This window comes from Bos javanicus, chromosome 2 (assembly GCF_032452875.1).
Source record: "Bos javanicus breed banteng chromosome 2, ARS-OSU_banteng_1.0, whole genome shotgun sequence".
NCBI lineage: Eukaryota > Metazoa > Chordata > Mammalia > Artiodactyla > Bovidae > Bos > Bos javanicus.
The window spans coordinates 103,854,419-103,868,202 of NC_083869.1; the positions used below are offsets into that span (position 1 = coordinate 103,854,419).

At 41.0% G+C, this 13,784-nt stretch overlaps 1 long non-coding RNA gene across 1 annotated transcript in view; it reads right to left on the reverse strand.

Annotated features, from left to right (window-relative positions):
- Positions 1-8,985: 8,985 nt before the first annotated feature.
- LOC133228585 (uncharacterized) overlaps positions 8,986-13,784 on the reverse strand; it is a 49,820-nt gene continuing 45,021 nt past the window's right edge. The window contains exon 4 of the long non-coding RNA XR_009730277.1: positions 8,986-9,978. This is a non-coding gene — a long non-coding RNA (uncharacterized LOC133228585). The remainder of the gene's footprint in view (positions 9,979-13,784) is intronic.

A 13,784-nucleotide genomic window follows, 5' to 3' on the forward strand; every position in this document is an offset into this window, starting at 1 on the left:
AAAGAAGTTTTCCCCATCACCATCTTCGACGCTTACCTCCTTACCCTCTCTGAACAGATGATGCATGGGACCCTGGTGAAGTTTCAAACATTCAGGAGAATGTCCCTAAGCCATCAAGAGATAGGGAGATATGATTCGAGTGCTGCATGTCTCCGGAAGCGAGTCCTCTGGAGTGAGCACATGGTCTTCCTGCAGTACCCTCCACTCCCCCTTGTCTCCCCAGGTCTTCTTCACTTTTAGAGCTCTACCACACTTGTCACTTCTGACTCCACCTTCTTTCCCCTGGATGCCCAGTGGCTGGTTCTTTTCATGTGTATTAAAATTCCTGAGGCTCAGCTGAAAGGATATGGCTTTCATGTCCACTCCATCACAGAGAGGAATAAGATCCAGGCTCAGCATGAAAGGTTGTTGTTGAATCACGCGAATACACCGGGATTCTTGGCCCCCGGAGGAGAAGAATTCAATCCGGGGCCAGAGACGAGGCTTGATCGCTCGGAGCTTTTGTGTAATAAAGTTTTATTAAAGTATAAAGGAGATAGAGAAAGCTTCTGACATAGGCATCAGAAGGGGGCAGAAAGAGTACCCGCTTGCTAGTGTTAATAATGAGGTTATATAATCCAAAGAATGTCTGGAGGTTGTAAAGACCTCCTCCGACCTACTCCCATAATTTACATTTTAAGATAACACTGTCCTCAGGCAAGATACATCCTTGTAAAGACCAGGTATACTCCCATAATTAACATTTTAAAATAACAGAAGGTTGAATCCAAAGACTGTCCTTAGGCAGGATACATTATTGGTATATAATCCTAAGGAATGTGGAGAAAGAAAAAAAGTTTGTCCTTTTTTCCTCCTTGAGAATTCCAGACCCCTCTCTCCTTGGGGACCCCTAGACTCCCTATCAACCTGCCTAGGAAATGACTCTCTCAAGCAGAAGGGTGAGCTCTAGAGCCGTGGAATGGGAGAGACAACAATGGGAACAGCCTGGGAGGGACTGGCTTTCTCCCACCTTATCTAAAATCATCCACGTTTCATCACCATGACATGTCATTTCCTACTGATGATTATACCACTAACTCCATCTGAGAAATCCAGCTCCTTCCTGTTAACATGACTTTGACCTTGTTTTATGAAAATGATGTTCTTCACCTTATTATGCTTATCTGAACTGAACCTCTTCAAGACTTGGGTTTCCTAATAAAGTCTACTGCCACTAATGAACAATGAATAATGCAAACCCGGACACCATCTTTTATCTAAAGGGTTTTTTCTCACTTGACACTCATTATCTAAGTGATACCAATCACAATGATAAGAATAAAAGAAAGCATTCATCATCTTGATCATGCCACACATAAACTCCACAAGGAAGGTATCCTCATTTCTAGAGAAGATTGCAGAATTCAGAAAGGATAGGTCATTTGCTCAAAGCCACACAGCCTTCCCAGGGTAGATCTGAAGGCAGATCCATCTGATTTTGTTATCTCTGTTATGTTCCACTGTGGCAATAACACATCTTGGCACATGGTCATCACTTGCCCTCCCAAACCTGTGACAGGCATTTAAAGACGGTGATGACACTTCTCTCTGGAACCAGCCTGTGTTCACTGCAGCATCTGTCTCCACATCTCCCTCGCAACTACTTCAGTTTAATCAGCATCGTTGCATAAGATTGTCATGGGGTTTGTCATCCCTATCTTGAGCCATTCTTTCACAGATCACTTCAGTACCACTTTTCACCTCTTAATGGAGACACATCATCACAGGATAATGATCACATGTATCTGAGAGAACAACTTTCCTGGTAAAAGATTGACCATGATGGATGAAAAGAACACTTGCCTGTATCCTAATAGAAGCCTGGGCTACCTCCCTCCCAGGTTTGGCAACAGGAGATTTCTGCTGAAGAGACATAAATGAGACTTGCCACAGGTCCCATGTTCAAGACCATCATCAGCTCTAAAATGTGCTTTAGCACATACCTATGTGTGCATGCACACACACACACACACACACACACACACATCTTCCACTGTTCCTGCTCTTACTCTGTACATGACATTCAGAGTGTGAGAAAACCCTAACATTAGAGCCCACTCCCCTTGCCTGGCTGCTCAGATGGTAAAGAATCTGCCTGCAGTGCAGAAGACCCGGGTTCAGTCCCTGGGTCAGGAAGATGCCCTGGAGAAGGGAATGGCAACCCACTCCAGTATTCTAGCCTGGAGAATTCCATGAATTCCCAGATGGGCAGTGAAGTTCAAGGTCACCACCCTAAATCACTGACAGAGGTCATAGCTGAATTCAAGTCTCCAGGCTTCTTCTTATAAACGATGCACTATCCTGGACAGTCAAAAGAAGTAGTTTACCCACTAGCCTTTTCAGAAAATATTAAAACTCAGTATTTTCATCACTGATCCCAGAATACATATAAAACCTGTCTTGTTCTGAACTGGAAAGATATCATAGTAAAACAAATGCCAAAACATCCAAGAGTTTGCTCCTTGGTATTTCAAGTTCCTGGATTGATCTACCAAAATTAATTTCATATGGTTCCGATTCATATATTTTAGAAGTTCATCAATATGTTGGCTGTTTAACATATTACTTGATGCCCAAGGAAACTTTGGAGTCTTTCTTCAATATGTTTCCGAAGCATTTTCCTCTTATAATTAGGAAGGCAAGTTTGGCCCAGGCTAAGTGACCTTGGATACCAAACACCGAAATAATCTCACACATAGATGGCAAGTAGGGTTTAACTGTGGCCAGGCTGACTCTTCCCACTCTGGGTTGCAGCTGCCACACCACACCACCTCACCTCTGTCCGCCCACCCCCAGCTCCTCCGCAGTGGTTGACGAGCGGGAAGAAGGCTGATCTCATGTGTCTACCAGGCCTGTTACTCATAAACATCCTCATCATTCCCAGATGCTCTCATATTCTCTGTGGAATAATAAGCTGTGTCCCTCTTGAGCCAACACCCTAAAACTGCAAATGACCCTTATGGAGCCCTACACAGGGGACCACAGGACCCTACAAAATGTCCTCCAAGACCAAGAGGTTAGGTCTGAGGGGAGCAAACACGCCCTTCCTACTGGCCACTCACACCAGCCCACATCCAGTTCTTCTGGGTGAGATATGATAATGGAAATCACAGAATTGCTCTACATCACTGCTAATAATTTAAAACCCTGAACAATATTCTATTTCACATAATTCTAAATGATTCAAAACGTTCCCAAGCAAGTTTCATCAAATAAATGGTAACTTTTGAGTGCAATTATTTTCTGACTTCAAGGCCAGCACTTTGCCTAAACTCAGATATTAATATATTCTTTCCAGACATGAGAACTATGGGAGGGATATGGACTATATCATAATATGTGGGAGAGATTTTGTGGTCTCTTCCTTTATTTAAAAAAAAACCTAGTCTCTAGGGATATGCTTATAGTGCAACACTTATCAAAATGATATATAATATGAAGGCATATATAAATATAGTTGAAATAAAATGAGCCTTAAAACAAAAAAGGTAATTAAAAATATTAAAAACAGAAACCAAAGTTCTTTATCAGCAGAGCCTGAGAAATTGTCTCCTTGACTGATTCATGTAGAAGACCCTGCCCTTGTGAAAAACAAAATACACAAACAAATAAACAAACAAAAAAACCCATTTAAACCCCTTGCTAATATAATGTTAATCAAGTTTTACACAAGATAAATGGGAAAAGAATCAGCCTAGAGTAGCCAAATCCATTCTAAAACTGGGATTTTTTTCAGTTTTGGGGCAGTTAGGGTTGCATTGGAAAAACACTTGGTCCATTGAAAATCACACTTATGCCTTTCTATAAGTCTAGACAGGCAGATGGACCAGTTCTTTAAAAACAAAGTCTTTGTACTTATTTCTTTATTATGAGATGTTTATCTACATCACTCGGGGTCTTTGGAACAATGGAGCAGTTTCCTCTTTCTGCAAAGTTTGGCGTCATTATTATTTTGAAAGATACTGCTGAGTTATGTTCTCTATATACTTCTAAAAGAATTTGCTTTTGAAAAGAAGGTTGTGGGGTTGGGGATGTTGAGGGGGAGGGTAAGCCAGACCCTCTGCTCCACTCCCTTCCTGGCTGTGAGAAAGTTGTGAGCCTGGGAGTTTGCACAGTTTGTTTTCGACCATTTCATCTAGTCTGAAACCAAAGAAAGATCTATTTCTGGAGAACAGACCACAGCATGAGAAGGAGTATGGCTGAGGGCGTGGGGGTGGGGTCTGAAATTCTGAGAAGTCAGCATTTGGCTCCAAAGTAGCTGAAGGAATGAGGATTCTACAGAATGTGTGTTTTCTCTTTCTGGTCTCTCTTTTTTTGTTTCCCATCAGGAAACGCAGTAGACATTTGTCACTGGCAGCTCTTCGGAGACTTCAATGTTCCTTCCTCCTGGGGTCCAAAAGGGGACTTCAGACGCGAAAGAGTCAGATTTTGCAAACCAGCAGAATTTTTGTGCAGTGTTTATCAGCCAGGCTGAGAAGGCAGACTTTGGGAAATAGTTTAAACAGTTCATAAATCAGATGTCATTGAAAATGATAGAGTCTCCTTTCTGAAAGCCCTGGTAATCTTCATTTTATAATCTCTTAACTGGGGCAAAATTGTAATGTTTATAAGGACCAGGGGTCTAATGAAGTCAGGTTGCCTTAGGTCACTCAATGTAATTTGCTTTTTTTGGCCAAATCATGAAACGGAACTGCGTTCTGCTCCCGGTTACATTGATATGATATCATCTCTTTTGATATTGTCAAGTGTGTTATGCCAGGCTGCATAGCAATTACCAACAACAAAATTCTTTGGAAAAAAATCTTTTTGTTTGTTGGTTTTTGTACACATCAAACAACAGCAGCTAAAATCAGCTGGAGTTTTTGGCTGGCCAGCAAGTAAAAGTGTTTTTCATATTAAATTTTTAAGAAGCCCTAGGAATAGAATGCAAAACATTTTTACCCCCTTTGCTTTGAAACTGGTGGAGTTTGTAGGGTTTTCCAAAATTACATTTGATACACTGATCAAAATGCTGTTCCATATGAAAACCCTAAAGGGTTGCCTAAGACTTTCCTTTAAACTTAATGTATTGTCAGTTGATAGAGTATAAGAAGCAGGAAGGACTGATGGTTTTCTTAACTCCAAAGGGAACCAAAGACATAAGGAGCTCAGAAGAATGGAGCAAAATGTGGCCCATGGGGAAAGATCAGGCAAATAACAAAGAGAAAAACAGAGTCAAGTTCTAAAAGGCAGCCATTTCCCAAGCACAAACCAAGAGAATTGTTTTTCCTGGTTGTACAATCACAGGAAAGAGTTAATCAAAGCTGGAGGATAAGTGAAAAGTGGCCAGGTGCCCACATCCCAGGGTCTGAGTCCAAACCCAGTCAATCGATCACAGTCCTTGGTTTTTCACAGCTCTTCTTTTGCAACAGCATCTCTTCTTTAAAGTGACAGTCTTAGTAGATTGTTCCCTCCGTGATGCCCCCTGTTCTCTAGGGACCACGAAGATTACACACTGTCAGACTGGAAGGAAGGAAGGAAGGAAGGAAGGCTGGAATTGGCTGATGCACATCACAGCACAGACACAGTAGGGATTCTTGAGCCATGGAGATACCAGGCATTCTGGCACATGACACAGGCATACCAGGCACATGACCACCATTTACACAAACTGGATTTCTCATAGACTAGTTGTCTGTTGATGATCTAGGTTATGGAGAGAAGAGAATCCGTGCTTAGTTTTATCTTGCTTCTAGGCAAAGACTGGCTGGGGACTGGGCTCTTCTTCCCAGTGACTTCCAACTCTCTTAATCTTTAATCTCCCCAATCCAACCTTCATCTTGACTGGCTGCTTCAGAATGAACTTGGTCGCCAGTGTGGTAAAACAGAATCATCCGCTGAGATCATATTCCAAGCCAAACCCAGTGCTTTATAGTCTTGTTGTATGATTTATTTGGCCCTGGGGGAATCCTACTGAAAGTGCTGAAATGCCAGACTGACATTTCACTTCAGACTTACAACCACCTACACTCAAAGCAAGATTTATCTCTGACAGGATGCTTTCTCCTGTTAAAGCCAGTGTGCAATGCTTTCACCTGCTGAGTAATCTTCTATGTCCTAATGGGAGGAGTAGGGGCAGCAAAGGAGTAAATGTAGGAAGGAGAACCAGAGCTGTGTTCATACCCTTGAGGACAAAGAAATCGTACTTTGACAAGTTCAGTGAAAAATGCCTAATGGATCCATCAGTTTCCATTCATCGACCCAGAGCCACAGTTAGGAGTGAGACTGAAATAGGAGAACCACAGAGGGAGGTTTGAGGTGATGTCTCTGGAACAGCAGCTGGAAGGATTTTGTAATAATTCTGGTACCACACCCCCAGATGCAACCAGTCTCTTGCTTCCACTCACCGTTATCAAATGCCATTGGATCCCTATTTCTGAAAGTTTTCAAGCCCCTCAGATGGAAGACCAAAGAAGCCAATAACATTTAAGGCTACCTTTTATTCCACCCACAAATTTGGTTTAAGGGGAAATGTTTGCATTTCTGCCATGACATGAAGTCGGGTTTTCCACCATGTGGACACCAGTGTGAACGCAGCAGAGACACTCCTTCATTAGAAAGACCCTTCATTGCTGTTGCCAGCACAGCGCCACAGCAAAAAGTTACATGATAATTGCTTTTGATGATCACAATCAATGGATATGAGTTTGAACAAACTCCAGGAGACAGTGAAGGATAGAAAAGCCTGGTGTGCTGCAGTCCAAGGGTCCTCAAAGAGTTGGACAAGACTGAGAGACTGAACAACAGCTGAGTAAATAAAAAGAATCTCTCTACTTCTACCACCCCATATCCTGAAGATGAGATCTCTGGAAACTGGGATTGTTCCCTCACATGTCCTTGGGTACCAAGCTCCCACAAGGCAGGATGGAGAATCATCACTACTGATCTATGGGTGCAGCACCCAGTCCACATTGGAGGGAAAGTTAGGGAGGAAAACAGAAGCTGTCATCTTCTGGACACATTACTCTCAAGGATTAAACGTGAGAATGGAGTTTAGGAAAACTCAAACAATGAATAATTTTCTTTGCAAAAACAATGCTTAACCCAAGGTCTCCAATATCCCCAGGGTTCCAGGAGGTGTCCAAATTCCGAGAACCATCTACAAAGGAAGAGACACCGAGACTGAGTTTGCAAGGAAGATATATTTCTGTTGCTTTATTTCAGGCCCTGGTTACAATGGGTACAATTATTATAGGACTGAAAGATTGAGGGCAGGAGGAGAAAGGGACGACAGAGGATGAGATGGTTGGATGGCATCACTGACTCAATGGACATGAGTTTGGGTAAACTCTGGGAACTGGTGATGGACAGGGAAAGCTGGCGTGCTGCAGTTCATGGGGTCGCAAAGAGTCAGACACGACTGAGCAGCTGAACTGAACTGAATAGTTATTTTCCCTTACAGTTCTTACCTAGACATATAATTCCTTAAGAATTGCAGACTAATTGCATTATTAGATGTGGTAGCAGATAGCCTTCATTTACAATGTTTTTACTAAAGAAAAGTATTCAACATTTTAAAGCCCAACATCTGTTCAGTAAATGAGACAATAGAGCAGACTACAGCTAGTAAGATAAATGATTGTTTTACAAGGGAGCTGCTCGTGGCGTAACATCTCTTATAAGGATATTAAATTCTCAGTCAGAGAAACACCATGACTATTGGTTTAAAATCAGCTTTTCCAAATCCAAAACATTTGAATGAGTTTTGTTTTTTTTTTAACTGAAACATTCTTAACGGATAATAGCTCAATCTCTATCATGCTTTAAAAGGAAACGCATTACAAAACCCTCTCAGAATCCTCCTCATGCCTTACACGGCATGGTGAGTCAGCGATGTTTTTTTTCATTCCAAAGCATTAGAGAAGAGACTGAGGGAAACTGTCTGTAACTACTCAAGGCAGCATCTTTAACCTTCTGCCAAATACTGGGTTGCCAGCTGGCAATTCCTAGTTCTCTTTAGTCCTGCAAAGGATCACGTATGTGTCACGCAAGATAGACATAAGTTGTTCTGTTTTACCCTGAATCATCTGCAAGAATAAACAGCAAAGGGCATCACCCCTATTAAGGTACCTGACAGTGGAAGCCACAGGGTGAATTGTGAAGTCATTTCCCCCTCTATCCCTCAACCAAGAGCCTAGTACTAACCCCAGAGCTGCTTCTGAAGAGCCTAAAGTAAAAGCATGATACTGTGCATGCCCCCCTGCACTTAAAAGGTGGGCAAACCACCTAAGCCACTCCTCCAGTGACCCCTGGACACACCTCTACTCTCATCCCATTTAAAGAACCAGCTTGCACCCTGCCTCGGGGAACAAGCAAGGGAACCTGTTTGTTGCTCCCCGCTGTTGCAGCAGAGGCCATAATAAAGCCTTGCTTGAAAAAAAAAAAAAAAGCATAGTAGTTCCCAAAGCTTATTAGCCTCCTTCATCACCCCTAACTTGGGATTAAAATCTGCTCTTTCTGGACAGAAGCTCATGTTCCATAACGGTGATTCATAGATTTGATTCATTTGACTTTAGTCTTTATTATTTTTACCTGTAACCCCTCTACTATCATTTTCCAGTATTTTACAATTATGCATGCATGCTTGATTTCTCAATCCTGTCTGACTCTATGTGACCCCATGGACTGTAGCCTGCTAGGCTCCTCTGTCCATGGGATTCTTCAGGCAAGAATACTGGTGGGTTGCCAGTTCCTCCTCCAGGGGACTTCTTGACCCAGGGATCGAACCCACAACTCCTGCATTGGCAGGTGGATTTTTTACTACTGAGCCACCTGGGGAGTCCCATCTACAATCATACTATCATTTATTTTGATATAATTTTTCCTAATTAAAAGGGAACCATACAAATAAACCTAATAAAATCAAAATAGTATCATCATAATTTAATTAGATTCTATTACCTGCTAAAAGCAATGAACTCAAGGCCTATTCGTTAAAAGGGGGGTTAATATATGTTGGAAAGGTGCTAACGACACACTAGTACCAAAGTAAAACTTTCCCTTGATCCATTCAGAAGGCTTGAACAAGAATGCAAAGGAGAAGTTCTCGTCTTATGTGATTCCACTCCATTTAATATCATGTCTATTTTAATCAAGATCATCCTGGATACCATTTAGAATCATCTTGTAAATTCCACACAGTGGGAAACAGGACAGAGCAGTGTTTCCCTAAGTGTGTATCTAGGAGATAATCTGGCAGCAGGTGAAATGTGGATTCCCTGGCTCCATCTGCAGAGTTTTCTGGATAAGGTTCTAGGAATCTGCATTTTTAGCAAGCTTCCCAGATGATACTTATATAGACAAACGTTAAAAAAAAAATTAGCCCACATTTGTTATTTTCAAATATTTATTAGCCAGGGTTTAACTGGTGGTTAAGATGAGAGGATGAGATAGTTAGATAGCATCATCGACTTAATGGACATGAACTTGAGCAAACTCAGGGAGATAGTGGAGGACAGGGAGGCCTGGCATGTTGCAGTCCATGAGTCAGACACAACTTAGCAACTCAACAACAACAACTGGTAGTCTAGTGGCTAGGACTCTGTGCTAACAAATAAATAAAAATAAATATTTAAAAAGTTATTAGCCAAATGATCCTTTCCTCCAATGAAGTCCTGCAGAGAAACTAAGATATAAGGCAGAGAAGAGTGGGACCCTCTAGTTGAAGCAGGACAGGGGGACAGAGGGTCAAAATTGTAGCTTCATCTCCTCCTGGCCCATGGCAGCCCCTGGAGCACTTCCACAGAGCTCCCTGGGTTCCTGCAAAATTGGGTGTGAAAACTTGTGTTCTCTTTTTCTCTTTACTTCTCCTTTCTCCAACCTTAGCTTCCCCCTACAACCAAAATTGTCTGTGGCTTGTTTGTTTTCAGATTGAGAAATCTTCTCTATCTTCCATGTTACCTAGCAAAGAAGCATGAAAACCAAACAGAAATGTAGTGAATTGTACTAAATTAAATCTGAACTCATTTCATCACAAAATAAAAATGCAAACATCCTAACAGCTAAATGGATTTAAAAACAAACAGATACTTTGCAAGATAAAATATTAATAGTTAATTAACATATTAGAAAATGTTTGGTCTCATAATAATGAAACAATGTAAATAAAATAAGAATGAAATTTTATTTTGTAATCATCAAATTAGCAAAGTTTTTTTTTTTTTTTAAGCAAAGATGTTTTAAATGATACTCAAAGCAAATGGAGGAGCCTGAAAGGCTGTAGTCCATGGGATCGCTAGGAGTCGGACATAACTGAGCGACTTCACTTTCACTTTTCATTTTCATGCATTGGAGAAGGAAATGGCAACCCACTCCAGTGTTCTTGCCTGGAGAATCCCAGGGATGGGGGAGCCCGGTGGGCTGCTGTCTATGGGGTCGCACAGAGTCGGACACGACTGAAGCGACTTAGCAGCAGCAGCAGTGCAAATGAGGATACAATAAGACTGACATTCTTGTACACTGGAAAGCTAATGACTACAGACTATTTGGCTGTCCTTTAAAATATTTTTCCTTTAATGTAAGGCTTTACTCTCTATGTGAAGGAACAATCTTATATTCAGACAAAGATCTGTGCCCAGCTCTGGAACTAGCCAGTAGCTATGGTTATACAACACTGTGAATATACTGAACTGCATGCTTTAAAATGGTTACAATGGTAAATTTATGCTATGCATATTTTACCTAGTTTTAAAAATATATATATCTGTGCACAAAACTATTCATTTCATTGTTTCTTAAGATAACAAAACTTTTGCATGCTGAATATCCAGCAATAGTTATTGCTATATTATGGTGTTTCTTGGGAAAAGTTTCTGATATAAACTTAAGTGAAAAAAAAAAAACAGGATGTGAAGCTATATATACAATATTACCCTCAGCCATTTCTTTAAATATAGAATAATCTAGAAAGAAATACACCCATCCCTTGATGTCTGGAGGGGTTTGGTTCCACATCCTCCCCCATACCCTGCCACCCACCTACCAGCTCCCCACTGACACCAAAGTTCAGATGTTCAGGTCCCTTATATAAAGTTGTTCAGTACAGAGGGCCATGGATACTGAGAGCAAATTGCATGTCAAAATATCACCAGTAGTGGATTCTAGAAGAGTGCTAGGATTATCAACACTTCTTCCTTTCTCTTCACATTTTGAAAAGCTTTTCAAATGTTTTCTAAAAGCAACACATGTTAATACAGAAAAACCTGAAGCAAACAACTGCAAAAGAAAATACACTATGAATGAAGCCGTATGGTAATCTCCATGAAGTGCTACTGACTAATAAAACAGAGAGTGTTAATTCCTAATTATAAAGTATTCTTTAATTATTAAATCTGGCACAAATGAAGATACAAACTAATAATAATAGCTAACATGTGTCTAGTACAGGCATTGTTTGAAGCTCATAGCATATATTAACTTACAACTGTTTAAGATGAATACTACAATTGTTTTCATTTACACCAGATTTAACAGAGGCATAAAGAAGTTGAGTAGAAGACAGCAGAGGAAACCAGGATTTGAACTCAGACATTTGTCTTCAGAGTTTATTAACTTAGTCACTACATTATACTACCTACAGAGAAAAAATATTTAAGGTAAAAAAGAAGAAAGCAAGGATGTGTATCAGTATCCTATTGTAGTGGTAGGAAATTATTATAAATTTGGTGGCTTAAAACATAAATGCATTATCTTATAGACCTGGAGGTCAGACATCTAAAGCGGGTCTGTCTGCAAGGCTGTATTTCTTTTGGAGACTCAGAGGATTATCTACCTACTTGCCTTTTTGAGCTTCTAGAGACTGCTCGTATTCCTTGGCTCAGGGCCCCTTCCTCTGTCTTTAAAACCAGCAGCATCTTTCTTCCACTCGAATTACTGCTTTAGTCTATCTTTTGACTCTTTTGCTTGCTTCTTCTAAAGAATCCTGTGGTTACATCACACACACCTGATAATCCAGGATCATCTCATTTCAAAATCTTTCATTGAATCACGTCTGCAAAATCAGTTTTACCATACTGAAAGTGAAAGTGTTAGTCACTCAGTCGTGTCTGATTCTTTGTGACCCCATAGACTATCACCCACAAAGCTCCTCTAGTCATGGAATTTCCCAGGCAAGAATACTGGAATGGGTATCCATTCCCTTCTCCAAGGTCTCTTCCTGATCCCTCTTCCAGGGATCGAACCCAGTTCTTCTGCATTGCAAGCAAACTCTTTACTTTCTGAGTCATTAGGTAATACATTTACAGGTTCATGACATTAAAATATGAACATCTTTGGGGCCATTTTTCAGCCTACCATGGGAAGGAAGGAAGGTCTCTGTTCTAGTTTCTATTCATGTGTAACAAAACACTTTTTTTGCACATCATAATTATGTGGGTCAGGCAGTTGGGCAGTGCCCATTTAGGTGATTCTTTTGTTTTCCCGTGATTTTGACAATGGTAACAGATTAGGGTCTTAGGAAGAATCACTACAAACAAAGCTAGTGGAGGTGATGGAATCCCAGCTGAGCTATTTCAAATCCTAAAAGATCATACTGTTAAAGTGCTGCATGCAGTATGCCAGCAAATGTGAAAAACTCAGCAGTGGCCACAGGACTGGGAAAAGTCAGTTTTCATTTCAATCCTAAAGAAAGGCAATGCAAAAGAATGTTCAAACTACCACACAATTGCACTCATCTCACATGCTAGCAAAGTAATGCTCAAAATTCTGTAAGCGAGGCTGCAACAGTACATGAACCATGAACTTCCAGATAGATGTTCAAGCTGGATTGAGAAAAGACAGAGGAACCAGAGATCAAATTGCCAACATCTGCTGGATCATCAAAAAAGCAAGAGAGTTTCAGAAAAACATCTACTTCTGCTTTTTTGACTACACCAAAGCCTTTGACTGTGTGGATCACCACAAACTATGGAAAATTCTTCAAGAGATGGGAATGCCAGACCACCTGACCTGCCTCCTGAGAAATCTGTATGCAGGTCAAGAAGCAACAGTTAGAGCTGGACATGGAACAACAGAGCAACTTCCCAGTGGTTCCAAATTGGGAAAGGAGTACATCAAGGCTATATATTGTCACCCTGCTTATTTAACTTAGATGCAAAGTATATTATACAAAATGCTGGGCTGGATAAAGCACAAACTGAAATCCAGATTGCCGGGAGAAATATCAATAACCTCTGATATACAGATGACACCACTCTTATGGCAGAAAGCAAAGAGGAACTGAAGAGCCTCTTGATGAAGGTTAAAGAGGAGAGTGAAAAAGGTGGCTTAAAACTCAATAACCCCAAAGTTACTTCTGCTTTATTCTGTTGATCAAGTAAGTCCTTACTGCTAAGTCACTTCAGTCGTGTCCAGCTGTGTGCGACCCCACAGATGGCAGCCCACCAGGCTACCCCATCTCTGGGATTCTCCAGGCAAGAATACTGGAGTGGGTTGCCATTTCCTTCTCCAATGCATGAAAGTGAAAAGTCAAAGTGAAGTCGTTCAGTCGTGTCCAACTCTTAGCAACCTCATGGACTGCAGCCTACCAGACTCCTCCGTCCATGGGATTTTCCAGGCAAGAGTACTGGAGTGGGGTGCCATTGCCTTCTCCAGTAAGTCCCTAAGAGTGGCCCAAATTCAAGTGGAGAGTAATTAAAGTCCACTTCTCTACAGTAGAAACAGTGAAAAGACTGAAGCTATCTTTAACCTTCTACCACCATTACATATAA